The following is a 15,208-nucleotide window of genomic DNA, read 5'->3' on the forward strand; positions in this document are numbered from 1 at the left end:
CATACAGTGAGCTGAATAGCATTCATGGCACCTGCTGAGGACTGGAAGGGATGTCATCAAGCAGGAACTGACATCACTAAGCAGGTGATGACCAGAAATAAGCACTTTTTCCTCACTTAAGAACTCAACTGTAAATGATGGAAGAGAAAACATGCAAACCTTGATTACATTTCAAGATATGGCCAAATTATCATGCAGACTGCCCTTTAAGCAGTGCTGTTTCTATGGCGACTAATCTGAAGCGTGCCCCTACTCTCTGAAGTGTTTGGTTATAGGTGTTATTTGTAGTTTGTGCACTTCTGTATGTTTTTTTTTTTTTTGGTATGCTTAATAATGCCTAATAAAGGTGTCTGAATCTGAATCTGAATCTCAGTGCTGTTTCTACAGAGGCAGTACTGCTGAAAAGGTGACCCTCATGATAATTAGGCTCTTCCAGCACATCTACAACTCCTCCTTCTTACCCTGTTGAAGTCTCCTTCTTTCACTTCTGAGGCCTCCTTCTGTCTCTCCCTCTCAGAAGTGCAGTCCCTCTCCCTTGGCAGAAGTGCTGCTACTGAAAGGGTGGTTGTCACATGGGTCACCCTGTCAGCAGTGATACCACAGCAAAAAAGGCACTGCATGAAAGGGTAGTCTGCAATTGGGCTCTCCCAGCTCCGCCCTTTCAACCCTGTTGCTTTGGCAATGCATCACTTCACAGCTCAGCAGCTGATGGTGTTGCAGGAAGAGCCCAAGTGTGTTGCAGATGAAGAGCTTCCACAGGCTATATATGGCCCACATGCCTTATATTTGACTCCCCTGGCTTTGTGCATTTATTTATTTGACTGATTTGTATTCAGCTCTTCCAGCTGAATAATTGGAGTGCTCAAGGTGTTGTTTCGACAGCAATCCTCTTTGCATGGTGCACTAGGCATATACATGCCCATATACATGTATACCATATACATAACACAGCAGGCAATTGCAAACACACATTGGTTTTCAATTGAAGTTTGTTTTCATTTACAAAATAGTGTGGGGCACATGTGATCAAGACTGAAGCCGCAGTGGCAGTAAGCTATTCAAAAACCCCTATCCCTGCCAAGGTTTCACTGCCTGCTTCTTGTTCTTTATAGCAAAAACTTCAACAAGTTAATGTCAGGCATTGGCTGGAGGCTGATCAAGAAGAGTGTGTAGTGGTTAATGTTTAGTGCAAGATTTATGGGGTCAGCAGCTGAATGTGGGGGAGAGGGAAACTGGTATAGCTATTTGCTGCCACCGTCCTAGGCTAAGGAAACCAAACAGAGGTGGGCCATCTGGGAAAAACCATCCCTCCCAAATAAAACTGTGGTAGCACCCATGAATGATCAGATGTGACAAACCACCAAATTAGCTGCAAACAAGGATTAGGCAGGCAGGGAGTCAAAACATAACTGGTTTGTTAGAAACACAAAGAAAGAGGAATTACATAAAATAGAAAGCAAGAGAAAACAAGCAGGCTGGTGAAAAGTGCCTGCGCTTGGCTGGATGGATGCAAAAGACAGTTTGACCAAATTGGATGCAGTAACTAGGAATCTTTTGTTCAGACTGTGAAAATGACTTGCCTTAAGAGAAAAAAATTGAGTGCTTATCACTTCTGGAGTCCTCCCCAGTGTTCCAAGAGTGGTTTTGGTTGTCACCCTAGCCCTCTTCTATCTCTGGGTCCCAGACAGCCATCTTCTCTCCTGAGAGCTTGGCAATTATCCTCTTTCTTCCTTCTTATCTCTTCCCCATTGGTCATATATGTCCTGACATCCTGTGCATGTGTGCCAACTTCCCTTTTTATGCTGTGGTGCTTCAGCAGGTCACAGCACAGGAGATGGATGGGACACCCCCAGTCACTGCCTCACATTGCAGCCCTCCTGCTTGGTGCCACCTGGTGAGTTTGAATCAGGAATTTGGGTCCTTTTTCTGTTGTTGATGCTGCCCCAGCAGAATTGGAGAATTTAGATCTGTCAGTCTTGTTATCCAAGTCTAGCCAGATACATGTTCCTGCCTAGTTACATGGAATAGGAACAGTGCCTGGAAAAAGTACCTGGTGAGGGTTGAGAGATATATGATCTTGACTAGAAGATGTGGATACAAATAAATTAATATCCCACTTCACATTTCAAGGCTGAATCCTGGTACTGAAAACATATCCTTGGACTGATCTCCCACTAAGAGCAATTATAACCATTGGTTATTGCTGGTAACCTGATACCTCAGCTGGTACACCTGATATAGATCCACCAAATGTGTTTTACATTCTGATTTCAGTAAAATCTAGCTATATGCACTCAGTCTAGGAAATTCAAATCATTGACAGTCCCTTGAAATCCCTCAGATGCTTAGTCTGTGGAGGGATCACTAAATAACTTAATAAATCACCAAATAAATTATAAATCCAGGTGGATTAAAGGGCTAGAACAGGGGTGCTCAATAGGTGGATCGCGATCTACCGGTAGATCGCGAGGCAAAATGAGTAGATCGCGGAGTGCCGACCCCCCCCTTCAGGTGCCTCTGGGAGGAAACGCCAGGAGTAATGTCCATTGTACTCAATGGGGCTTACTCCCAGGTAAGTGTGGCTAGGATTGCAGCCTCACAGCCTAATCCTAGGCATGTCTACTCAGGAGTAAGTCCTGTTATACTCAGTGGGGCTCAAGGTACACCAACATACATTGTACACATAAATGTTATATGTTATGATGGCGCAAACATTGTAAAAAAAACTCTGGTAGATCTCCGGGCCTTGCTGGGTTTCAAAGTAGCTCTCGAGCCAAAAAAGTGTGAGCACCCCTGGGCTAGAACAAAAACGGTCCTCTCTGGGATTTTCCATGCCATTTTTGTTTGACATGGGACTGGCTCAGGTGGGAGTCAGGATTAAGCAGCAGATTTTGACATAGAGCGCCAGGAAGACCTTAATAATGTCAGAAAGTTTTGTAACAAGGAGGAGCTCTGATATGTAGCTGCCCTGGTTCCCTACCTTTTCCAGTTAGAAATCCCAAGCCACAGAAGGGCGTTTACATTGGGGCGGTGTGATTGTTTGCCCTTAGCTGTAGTGGAAGGACGCTTTCAGAAGGTCCCATTTTTGGAGCGACTGTGTCCTTGTGGGGCAAACCAACCAGAAACCACCAGTCATGTTTTGCTGGATTGCGTTTTTTATAAGGATATACGGTTACCCCTTCTCTTCCCACTGTTAGAAGAGCTCACCAAATGCCCAGGTCAAGATTATAGTCATTCTCTTCTATCAGATGCAAATCCAGAGGTAACGCGGAGGGTGGCTAAATTTTTAACCGCAGCAGTTAGCATCAGGAGGAAGAGAGTGGATTGTGGACTTCCAGGTTGCTCATAGAGGAGTATCTATATTCTGGATCAGTTTTTAATTCAATATGGACTAGAAGACTTTCAGAAGTACCTTCCTCAGTAACTGTACTCTGTTCAATCCACAATACCTAGACCAAACTTAGTCTTATCTAGACTTATATCTATTAATTGTTAGTATTTTATGTTGTCAAGAGCCTATGTTAGGATGCTGTGATGGGTTGTATGTATGTTCAGTTGTATACTATGAATGTATTGTCATTTTTATACTTGTCGGTGACTGAACTGAACAAATAAATTAACTTTTTTGCTGCTAGTGACATTTTGCACACTATTTGTGCCAAGAGAACCAAATCTCAAGCTGAAGTCTTTCCTGAGCCATTCCATTGCATTCATTCAGCTCTGCCAGTGAAAGCCAGTTGTAGCTTTGTGCTGTAACCTGTCATCTTAAGGACACCCTCCCCCCGGTCAAAATCAATGCACATTGGTTTTGACTGCTTTCTTTTTTGCCTGTAATATGGCAGTAGGGATCTATTCAGAAAGCTCCCATGTACAGAAACCACTGTCAGTGGGCCAGCAAAAAATGAGATTCACTACCTGTCAATTCCACAGATGATGCGAGAGGCCTGCCTAGATCTTAGCACTGTTCTCCATGGAGGAACAGTAGGGCAGTGGAAGCAGGCTGGCTCACTAACATGAGGGCTTCTGATTGGAAAACAACTGCCCAGTATATATCAACTGCACACCTTTGTCCGAGTCCCACTTCTCAAGTGCCTTATCCATTAAGGCTGCTGTATTAAATAATAACTGTCAAGGTGAACAACAATCAGTTTGCTGGTTCCCAGCATTAGCAGAAGCATGGAGCAATAGGGGTTATTAGAAAGAATTAATCTCTTTTATGATACTTCTTTTGAAGCTACAAAAGAAAAAAAATCACTAGACCCTGAAAATGCAGAGTTTCTGGCTGGCAGCTTTTCAAAATTGGACAAACTGGGAGCATTAACAGAGTGGTCCAACTGTAAAGGAAAAGAGAATGTGCTGCAGTATTACGAAGAATAATAGCCCATAAATCACTTGTGTGATAAACACACAATAGGAGTTTTGAATTGCTGGATAGCTGTGAATTCAATCTACTGCTGTATTTCGACAGCAGTCGGAATGAAAAATGACACATATAAACAGATCATTCGTTCTTATGGCCAAAGAGTAAGGATCCCCACTCCTTCTTTTATAAAGAAGTGGAGGAGAAGGACAATGTAGTCATAGTGATTGGCTGTAACAGTGATGGACAGCGCATGATTCTGTCCTTCCCTTGTGACCTTCAGCAACAGGAAAACCAGGAACACACACACACAATACGCCCCCCACACACACTCACCTAAAAGGAAAGCGTGTGGTGATCAAGCACCTTTTGACAGGATGGAGATAATCACCCTTTCCCCAACTTTAATTTGGTTGCTTTTCTATGGCTCAGTGGACCAATCCCTAGGAAATGAGCACAGATAACTGAATCGCCAGGGACAAGGAAAGCCAAGAACAAGCTCCTCTTGGCTCAGAGAATTGTTGTAGTCCCCACACACTCGATGGGCAAAAAGGCTATAAATGATGAGACCAAATAGTTCCTCATTCCACCTCCTGTGTTTCCTCTCCGTGCATCCAACCTTTGGTGTGTGGGTGAGGTCCCCACTGTGCCATGTTGTTGCACTTCCACCCCACTTGCTTCTGTGGAAATCTTTGTGCCATTTAGAGAGACATCAGGAAACTGCCTCTCACCCATCTGATTTCCTGCTGTTCTCCTATCTCCTACTTCTTCTCTGCCTATTCTTTGATCCCCACTGTGACCCCGCAAGCTACTTCCTAGAGTTATACAGCTGCTCCAGCACTCAAGCACTGCTCTTTTGCTTGCTCTAAGCACACTGTTTGTCCATTTCCCTCCAATAAGTCACCTCACTCCACACAAGTACCTTGAGCAGCACTTCATTTGCCAGCACCCTGGTCACTAACTCTCACTTTGCAGGGGAGTGGTGGGTGGAGAAGGGTTCAACACCCACCAAACAGAGAGTGGGTGTCAATGGGCAATTTTCATAATGGAGAGAGTTGAAAAGTGGTGTGCCCCAAAGATCTGTCCTGGGACCGGTGCTTTTCAACCACTTCATAAATGACCTGGAGACAGGGGCGAGCAGTGAGGCGGCTAAGTTTGCAGATGACACCAAACTTTTCTGAGTGGTGAAGACCAGAAGTGATTGTGAGGAGCTCCAGAAGGATCTCTCCAAACTGGTAGAATGAGCAGCAAAATGTCAGATGCGTTTCAATGTCAGTGAGTGTAAAGTCATGCACATTGGGGCAAAAAATCAAAACTTCACATATAGACTAATGGGTTCTGAGCTGTCTGTGACAGATCAGGAGACAGATCTTGAGGTGGTGGTGGACAGGTCGATGAAAGTGTCGACCCAATGTGTGGCAGCAGTAAAGAAGGCCAATTCTATGCTTGGGATCATTTCAAAAGGTATTGAGAACAAAATGACTAATATTATAATACCGTTGTACAAATCGATGGTAAGGCCACACCTGGAGTATTGTGTCCCGTTCTGGTTGCCACATCTCAAAAAGGACATAGTGGAAATGGAAAAGGTGCAAAAGAGAGTGACTAAGATGATTACGGGGCTGGGGCACCTTCCTTATGAGGAAAGGCTTCAGCGTTTGGGCCTCTTCAGCCTAGAAAAGAGACACCTGAGGGGGGACATGATTGAGACATACAAAATTATGCAGGGAAGGATAAAGTGGATAGAGAGATGCTCTTTACACTCTCACATAACACCAGAACCAGAGGACATCCACTAAAATTGAGTGTTGGGCGGGTTAGGACAGACAAAAGAAAATATTTCTTTACTCAGTGTGTGGTCAGTCTGTGGAACTCCTTGTCGCAGGATGTGGTGACGGCATCTGGCCTGGATGCCTTTAAAAGAGATTGGACAAGTTTCTGGAGGAAAAATCCATTACGGGTTACAAGCCATGAAGTGTATGTGCAACCTCCTGATTTTAGAAATGGGCTATGTCAGAATGCCAGATGCAAGGGAGGGCACCAGCATGAGGTCTCTTGTTATTTGGTGTGCTCCCTGGGGCATTTGGTGGGCCGCTGTGAGATACAGGAAGCTGGACTACATGGACCTATAGCCTGATCCAGTGGGGCTGTTCTTATGTTCTTGTGTTATGACTGAGATTAAGTGCTTCGTAATATATTCTGTTTCTTGGCTTCAGATAACAGACAAGGCGTCCTTTATGATTAGCGTTGAGATGAATAAATAAAATATTGATCCATGGTAGGATTAGAGTTGCAATTCAGTAATAGTTGTATTGCTATTGACTAGACCTCAATTAGGGTAAAAGGATTTTCTTTCCTTGCATTCTCTTCTCCTTGCTGTTGACCTTGCTGGTATCTCAGAAAAGTCATCTGTGCAATTCTTACAGCAGGCTGTTTGAGAGCCTACTTGAATGTGTAAACAAAGTGAAAGGAATGGATTTCCACAGTTATTTTTGAAATTCAGCCCTAAATTCTCACTATGAATGTTACATTCAAAGTGAAGACTACAGGTCAGTTCACAAGAATTGCCACAATATGGTTGCTGCTCCTGCCCAGTTGGGTTTGGGTTTGCTCCTGCCCAGTTGGCCCAGCAGGTTGCTTCTCACATCACAGGTACTGGTGAAAATTGCAACATGTCAAGGTGGTTCATCAGAATCAGCCCAAAGATCCGAAAGATTGGACATGGTGAAATCTTTCTGTGACCTCTGTAGCACATACTGACTTCAAATATTACATTGAAAATGTATATTCATAAATACAAGCAGCTCATGTTTTTAAAACCCCTCCTTTTCTAATATAGAAAACATTAGAAGGAATTGTATGAAGACAATTACATTTGCACATGTGATGCAGTGGTACTACTTAGCATTTACAGGTCCAGCCTATTTATACATGGATTTTTTATACACTTTGACTCAATAGGAATGGCCTCTGCAAATGAGAAGGAATGTGCTGATCCCTGGAGAAGGGGCAAATGCCTTTAAAATCGGTTTGAAAAACTGAGCAGTCCTTTAACAGTAGCCTCCTTAATGAGAGAGAGAGGGGGCAGCTGGCTGACAATCCATCTCTCTCCCTCCCTTCCCCCTGAGCATGTGAAAGAAAGGTGATCATTTTGCATTGGCTGAGTGAAGCGTCTTTGTAAGCTCTTGGAGGATGACTGATTACTTAAGAATAACACCCATGGAAAGCAGTGGGTCTACTTCTGAGTAAAAAGGGCTGCAAATATATGCAGCTGCATCTCTCTGCTGTGAATTGAATTGCACACTCCCAGTTATGTGTTATGGGTTGTATGTAGAGCTTCTGGCTTAACACACCAGACACCTTAAAGATGGTTTTGATTCATGGTTCAACCTTTTTGGCTTGCATATCCCTTGGCAGCCCATTTCCATAAATTGTACCCTTCCTATTAGCAAAATGTTTGTAATTAGTAAGACAAGCCCTCATCTCCTCCTTATGAAAGCCCAGACTTCATGTATTTATTACTGTGTTTTCTCTTTTCATCTGTTTGAAGAACAGAAGACTCTGCCTTTGCACTGTTTTGCACCAGCAGTGTGCTGAGAAATTCTGGCTGATCGTTCACTTTCCATATTATGTTTCAGCTTTTTTACTGTGCTGGTTTTCAATCACTGGTGCATACATGAATTGATGACCAAAACTTAGCTATTGGTGGGGCTTTCACAGTCAGCTAGCTACCTTCCTTCCTGCCTTGCTGGCCCTGCAAAGTATTCTGGAGTATGATCTGCCTTTTTCTGCCATTATGCCATTCTTTTTCAAGTATCCCTACAGGTCCTGTTGAGTGTCCCTGGGAGTACATGAATACCAGGTTGGGAACCACTATTTTACTGGTATGTTGTTTACAGTGCACTTACTCTGATAGTACTTACAAAAAGGTGGTGAAGACCAGAATTTAAAAAGAATAAAAATGTATCTTATGATAATTTATTTATATTTATTTTTATACAGGTATTTATATACCGCCTTTCTTTGGTCATAAGATTTCTCCTCAGACTTTAATCCAAGGTGGTTTACATAGGCAGGCTGTTCTAAACCCCCATAGGGATTTTTACAATTGAATAGTTCTAGTCTTTCATAGAACTCATTCCAGCTGAATTCCTTCCAGGTCTGGCCTCTCTCTGGCCCTTCGCCTCCCACGCTCCACTTGATGGCAACTCCTCTCTACCACCGAGGGTCAGCTCATCAGTATATCAGCGTGTCATCAGTTCTCAGGTACTTCTGGTTGTTTCGAACAGGCAGCCTCAGATCTTCAGGCATACAAGGCGGCAGCTCTACCAACTGAGCCAATAAATTAGAGACTGTACAGTTCTTAGGTAACAATTACAGGTAGGTTATTTTTCAGGATCTGGCCTCGGGTAAAATCAGACAAAACTATAGTCAGACACCCCCCTAAGTTTAAAACCCCTGACGTATCTGAGGGTCATAGAAAATTCCATGATTTTTGGCTCAAAACCTGCCCTCGACTTATCTGTGGGATCAACTTATAGGCGAGTGTCTGCGGTGCTTTCAAGTAGAGATGCACAGGGTTGGGTTATACATATATGATTAACAATTGTCAAGATATGTGCTTTGCTTTTTCAGGAATAGTCATATAATGGCAATACTGTATAATAATAAATCTGTAAAAAATACAGTTTTATTATAATAAACAATTGCCAGTTTTTCTTAAAATGACTGTATTTTTGTCTCCCTTCTTTAATATCATGCATTGGTTTAGCCATATATATTCATACAATTTATTCTCTAATTCTTCAGTTATGAGCATTTCTCCTTCAGTACTGAGCACAAAGGAGTATAGCTTCTGTTATCATGTAAGACAGCACCTCTCAGTATCTATTCTTTATATGCTTCAAAGATATCCATAAAATGATTTTCAAATAGTATATCATGCATCTGACATACTGAAACTATATTATATTGTTTTATATATATTGTATAAATCACGTGTTGTAATTCTATTACATACAATAAAAAATTCAAGAGTCTCAGAAATATATCCAGTTATCCTGGCAATTGTGCTAGTAATACGAGACCAGTATTTCTTCACTAAAGGACATGACCACCATAAATGCTAATGTTCCCATATCTCTTTTACATTTCCAGCATAAAGGATCAAAACCATCTGTAATTTTATAAAGGTTTGAGTGTTATCTACCATCTGATCATAACTCAATAGTTTTCCATTAGTACACTGTGAAAAATTAATGCTATATCTTCAGATGTTTTCCCAAATGTGAAAACTTATTGGATTACTTAGCTCTTGTGCCCAATTTATCATGATTTCTTTTTTTTAGCATGCTCTAGCTCACTGTTAGATTCCAACAGTACTTTATATTTCTTTGGTCTTAAATGTTGCTTATCACCAAATGTGAGCACATTTTGCTGTTGGTTTTCAAACACACTTAAGTTCTTCAAGTTGGGAACATTCTGTGATTTTTTTTACATAACTTTTGATCAGCACACACACAGACCAGTTCAGGCTTTCATAGCATGCCCAACTTATAGATCCATACACCCATAACATTTATGTTTCTTCCATAAATCAAATTTTCCTAAAACTCCATTAGGGTTTAAATCCAAATGATAGATTACTGATGCTTGTAGTTCCTCCCCTTGAGGGACAGCTGTCATTTTGCAGAAGTCATGCAGGGAATCTGGCTGTTCAAATGAACACTCAGGGAATGAAAACCAGTTATTAGCTACTGGGTAAGAAACAGCACCGTGTGCCCTTTTAAAAGTTCTAATATTCTTTGACCCTCTAGTCTAGGCAATCCAAATTGTGCACCAAAGAAAACTGATATCTATAACCAGTGGAAATTATGCAGACTGAACAAATGTACATAATTTCTTTTACTTTTCACAATTTATTTTATTACATTTATATTCCACCTTTTTATCATGGAACTCAAGGCAACATATATGGGGCTCCCAGATAGCCACCTGTGTGGGTACCGAGCAGACCTAGATCTGCTTAATTTCACTGAAGTGGCTGCATCATGTGCCCACAGACGATGCCCTTGGACCATTTCTTCTGCAAATACCCATAAGGACTAGGAACGTGCCTGTCCTTAAAGCTGAGAGTCTCAGGAAGTTGGATCCTGAATTCAGTACTGAATTGTGCAATGTTTTGAAACTCCTCCAGAAAGGCAATACACAGCCCTGCCAACAAATAATGGTAAATGTGTATAAAAATCACATTATTGAACAAATCGGGGGCTCTTATCCCAAATTAACAGCTTTGCATTATTGGAGTAAACTGAACAACAGAGGGTAAAGCAGGCTTTCCTAGGTGGGTTAAACAGTTTTCAGGGAAGAGGGCCGTTGAGATGTGGAAAATGCAACCAGCCATGCTATAAACATCACTTGGAAGGCAAAGACTAAGAGAACAAAAAGTTGCTTGGCACACCCAATATCTAGTTGTATATTGGCACTATACTGGCACTATAAATATTGCTACTATTGGCAATATTTAGTAGTATATTGGATTAAGGACTTGATGGAATTGTTTCAGCAGTTTATAGTAACATGGTAGGGCTATAATATTTATTGCGGAAAATGAAACACAATAAATACAATCATATCTTGATCATGTGACTTCCTTCAGTGCTGATTCATTACTGCACTTTTTGTCCTGGGGTTGTTGACAACCATTCTGACCATTGGAGCAGTGCATTCTGGACCAATAAGCATCTATTAGATCACCTATGGCTCTGCTGTTTTGCACAGTACCTGACCCCTGTGCTATCTGAGGCACTGTTGCCTCAGACTCAAGCGGAGACGCCCATCTTCTGCTTTGCTGAGAGCATCACCCCTTTGACAGGATCAAGTGCCATGTTTGCCCATATTGGCTTCTCTGTTGCCCCCTCTCACCCTGCAAATGAGACTCCCTAGTATACTTCATTGCTAATTTGCAACCGTTTCTGCTGCCAGCACACATCTAGCAGACTTTTTTCCCCCTAAGCAAAGGAGCCTGTTGTGCCTTTAAGCTGCCTTGTTTATCTAACAGATATTAGGGTGTAACGCCAGAAATAGAGGTGCCCTTGAGTGAGGAGCATATGAGGCGATGTGGGGGTGTGGTTCCCTTTCTGACCCCAAAGTAAGCACAGAGTCATACAGTCCAAATGCTCTTGTTTCGCCATCCACCCCTTTCTCGGAAGAGAAATTCAGAGTCCAAGATGTACTTTTGTACGTATATACAGCACCCACATGTTGGAAAGTACGTAATAACAGAAATGCTCAGCATTTATTTACTTATTTATATACCATCTACATTTATTTTACTGCCTTTTTGCCAAGGCATAAATTACAGTTTAACAAAGGCATACCTTTGTATAGGCATGAGGCAAAAAGAAAAAGGGATTGGGAGAGGATAGGAAAATATACAATTTCAGGTAACACTTTTTAAAATCAACATTTTTATTAATCTTCTGAATTATGAACCAATTTCTTACATAATGTTTAAAAAGTCAGGTGGAGGGGAAGACCCATATGACAGTTGGTCCCAGCCAAGCCAGTGAAACAGACTTGTTGTGCCAGTTTTTCCTCAAAATAGGGAGTTTATTCCACTATGTGGTGAAGAAGCACCATCAATTGTCTCTGAATTATCCTGGTAAGAGGTCACTGTTATCATTCCCATGTCGCAGGTGTAGGACTGAGGTTGAGCCACTGTAGGCCATCCAGTGATCCACAGCTGAGGTGAGTTTTGAATTTGTGGCTTCTTTATGGGTTCTTCTCTTCATTACTGGTAGGTATCATACAGCTTGGCAAGATCTCAGCAAGTTTTGTGCTCCTTTTCATCAGGGATCAAACCTGAGACCTTCTGCATGACATGCATCTGCTCTGCCACTGAGCTATGGTTTGTTCCAAGAGTACTGTGAACCCAGAGAGAAGGTATGAACTGCAGCCCCACTCCTGTTCACGTTCCTGCAAGCAAAGCAAAGGAGGGGGGTAATTCCCAGGAGCCATTTCACAATGAGAGGATTTCACAGTTAGGGGATATGTGTATGTGCACTGAGCATGTGAAAGGGGCAGAATGATGAAGCACATTTTAAGTGGGGGAAATTCCATACACTGAATATGAATGTTTTTTACTTGCCTCCTGTTTGCCTTCAGGTTTCCTAACCCCCCCTCCCCCAATAGCATGTAGCTTGTTCCTTTTTGGCAAGGCTACATGCTGTAGCATGGCAGAGGATAGGATTTGGCTCTCAAACTACATGCAGAGAACTTGTAATTCAGGGGTACCTGGCTCCATTTTTTTTTAAATAAAAAGGGGTCTGCTTGCTATTTTTGATATTTAGCTATTCTCTTGTTTTCCTTCTTCCCCTGGAGATTCAATAAGGTGCACCTCTAACTTATCCTGAATGGCAAAGCCTGGAAATAGCAAAGGAGAGGAAATGTTTACTCCAGAAAAGACCAGTTCCAAGTAGTCAGCAGTACTACATACCATCATGTGAAATAAAAATGAGATCACTGTTTGTTAACATTTTACTTTGTCCTTCCTTATCAACAAAGTTGGTAACAATGGTTATCAGAGACAGGTTATTGTTCAGCAGCTGAAAATGGGTTCCTGGGCAGGCAGAGTGGGCGATCGTTGGCAGCTCATGGTGGAAAAAAGAGGCCAAACCTCACCCAACATTTTCCTTTCACTGTTACTGAGCAGCTTGCTGACTTCATTTATTTTAAGACCCTGATATCCCACCTTTCTTGCCAAAGGCATCCACTTTTTCCCTTCCATATCCCTTCCATGCCTTCATTTGAAATACATTGTGCAGATATTTCCAAATAACTTTGAGGACACCGGCTCAAACGGAGGCCAAACTTTTGATATGATTTATAACTTTGACTGAGGCCAAACTTATGATTGTTGAATCACTGAGCTATGCTTAAGGCTTGGTTCAGACCACTGAGCAAGTCATAGTTGATAGTGACCGTAACATGGGTGCTCCCTGCTCCTCTTACATCTGTTGCTCATGTCTCTTGAGAGCCCAGGTTGTTTGCATTAGCTCAGCTGAGGGATTAAAGCAGTCCTCACACACAGCGAACTGAATTTTGTTAAGAACTTTACTGGGACAAAGAAAGAACTGCAGTGCTTATTACAGGCAGAAAATAACAAGAAAGGAAAAGAAGCAGCTAAACAGAAGCCCAGCCAAAGTAGGAGAGAGCAACCAAGCACTTAAACTAGGGAGCAGCTCCCCCTGCTGGTAGAGTCCAACATGTATGTACTGGCTGTCCATGAATATACTGGGTGGCTCAGCTCACATTCTGTCGCTCTTCCAGCAGTTGAAACCACAATTCTGTGGCCCAGCCAAATCTCAGGGTTTGCTTTAACTGTGATTCAGAAACCATGCCTAACTCAGCATTTGAAAAATGCAACTCTGCTCTCAAATGCTGGTTTTAATTGTGGTTTAATTTTTTACATTACAGTTAAATCACAGCTCCAGGTATGGGAAGGCGACAAAGTCTATTTATTGAGAGATTTATATCCCCCCCAATAATGGGGTGCTCAAGGTGGTGTACAATATTCATTTAAAAACATGTAATAAAAAGTAAAAAGCAATGGCCAGGTACATCATCATTAAAATACAGAAAATACATAAAATGCAGCAGCAATAATAAGAAATTCATCTTTAAAAAAAAAAAACATAACCACCCTAAATAAACTAATCAAAACAGAACAAAACCAAAATAGAAGATGAAGCAGTGTCCAAACCAAAACCAAGGTGGAATGATGAACTGAAAAATAATGGTTTTCAGTCCCTTCTGGAGGGCCACCAAGGAGGCATCAATTCAACTGGGAGTGAATGCCATAATATTGGCTCTCTGACAGATAAGGTCCAACCCATTGTTACCACCAGCTTGGCTTCAGTCAGGGATGGCACCCAAAGGAGGGTTCTCTTGGATGATCTCGGGGATGAGCCAGTTCATATAGGACAACACTGTTCCTCAGATACCCTGTCCTAAACTGTGAAGGTTCAGACAAGCTGTGATGTCAATGGACATGAGTGGAGGAAGTACAGGGAGGGGACAGAGGGAGCATGTGGGCTTGGGTTGTTTATGACCAAATAAACTCTGATTTTTTTTAAATGAAGCAACCATGGGGGGTTCAGTCTTTGGGCTACAGAGTCATAACCCATTCCCTGCCACTGGGCACCCCACTCAGCACCCCAACTAGGAAGCCAGGCCACCAGATCCAAATGCCACCCAACCATTCCCTACCAGCGGAACTCAGCCTGAAGAGCTATGCCAGAGCCGCTCCATTTGACTCTGGAGGGTTTACAAAGGGGAAACCCCAAAGAGATATTCCAGTTCACCCCCTTTCTTTTTCAGAGATCTATGTTAAGCAGAGGAATAAACCCAGTCCTTGAGCACAACTTTAGTTTAAGTACAGTTCTTATAGGAAAGGGAGCCCAGCAGGTCAAGACATGTCCTTCCCCAACCCCAGCAACATTTAACTTCCCACCTCCCCGGGAGGAGGTGGGATGCAAGGAGCATGCTACAAGAGACTATGGGATTCAGCTCTTTCTTTGGTGCAAAATTACAATATAATGTGTGTGGGATTTAAATGTTTATGGCCCAAATCCTAACCAACTTTCCAGCACTGACACAGCAGTGTCAATGGGGCATATCCTGCAGCCTGCATTCGGGTGTCAGTCACGGAGGTCTCCTCGAGGTAAGGGAATGTTTGCTCCCTTACCTCAGAACTGCATTGCCCTTACCTCAGTGCTGGAAAGTTAGTCAGGATTGCACACTGTGTGATGCCCAGGGCACATAGCCCTGCTGTTTAGTCAGGATAAT

Source organism: Tiliqua scincoides, chromosome 3 (genome assembly GCF_035046505.1).
Source record: "Tiliqua scincoides isolate rTilSci1 chromosome 3, rTilSci1.hap2, whole genome shotgun sequence".
In the NCBI taxonomy this organism is placed as follows: Eukaryota; Metazoa; Chordata; class Lepidosauria; order Squamata; family Scincidae; genus Tiliqua; species Tiliqua scincoides.